Source organism: Trichechus manatus, unplaced genomic scaffold (assembly GCF_000243295.1).
Source record: "Trichechus manatus latirostris isolate Lorelei unplaced genomic scaffold, TriManLat1.0 scaffold00009, whole genome shotgun sequence".
NCBI classification, from domain to species: domain Eukaryota; kingdom Metazoa; phylum Chordata; class Mammalia; order Sirenia; family Trichechidae; genus Trichechus; species Trichechus manatus.
In genome coordinates this window covers 22,091,228-22,092,463 of record NW_004443945.1, presented here as the reverse complement: position 1 = coordinate 22,092,463, position 1,236 = coordinate 22,091,228, and positions in this window count along the sequence as shown.

The window sequence follows — 1,236 nt, the reverse complement described above, 5'->3', positions numbered from 1 at the left end:
TGATGGTTGGACAACATGATGAACATAATTAATGCCACTGAACTGTACATGTGAAAATTGTTAAAATGTCAAATGTTTTGTCACACATATATTTACCACAATAAAAATAAATTTAAAAAAAAAGGGGGGGAGCTTTTGACAGTCCATCTTGTCAACCTCCTTTGCCAAGTAGCACCACATTGAAACCCCCTCACTAGTGATTAGCTCCTTTTCTGAAAGACCTCCCCCGGAAGGTGCTCCACTGTGCCAGGGAACACACCAGCAATGGGAAACACAAGGGCACAGACCACCACGGCTCTTCAGTTCAGTCTTCCTTGTTCACTCTGAAACCGTTTTAACAAAATGGTTCTGTTTTACTGCTAGCTACCATCTCATCGACAAGAGCCTCTAGGGTAGTGGGCTCATGCAAGGCCAGGGATCCTATGACCTAAGACTTTGGGGCCCAGGACATAAACATCTGGCATTACTTTTTCATTTTTAAGGTGACTCATGCTCAATTATTAAAAAATTGAGTATCAAAGAAAAAGAAAAAGAAAGTAAGCAAACCCTTGCTCACTAAAAAGATCACCATCACTGCCATTCTAGTGTGTTTCCTTAGACTTTCTTTCATAAATTGAGTTGGGAGTTTTGTTTCGTACCTAGTGGCACTTTTCTTACCAGTTGCCATCAAGTCCACCCCAACTCACGGAGACCCCATGTATGTCAGAGTAGAGCTGTGCTCCACAGGGTTTTTAATGGCTGACTTTTTAGAAGTAAATCACCAGGCCTTTCTTCCAAGGAGTCTCTAGGCAAATCTCCAACCTTTTGGTTAGCAGCCTAGCATGTTAACTGTTTGCAGCCCCCCCTCCCCAGGGACTCCTGCATCTTTCTAGTTTCACTTAACTTCAATATCACAAGAAATTCCCAAGTTTTAAAACTATCTTTATAAGCATGCTTTTTTCACTTACCATAGCTTGGTTCATCATGTCCTATTGTTGAAATTTTACATTGCTTATTGTTTTATATGCTTATATATAATGCTGCAACTTCTTTTTCATTAAAGCAGCATTGCACTGTGGTTACTAGCTTAAGTTTTGAAGTCATATGCTATTTCTGTAGATGCACAACCTTTGACAGTTGCTTGACCTCTGCAAGCCTTAGTTACATTGTTAACTGTCCTTGTGAAGGAGAGGTCATAGTACCTATCACACTGCATTGTTGTGAGATCAAGTGATTGTAAAGTGCATAGTGCCTAAT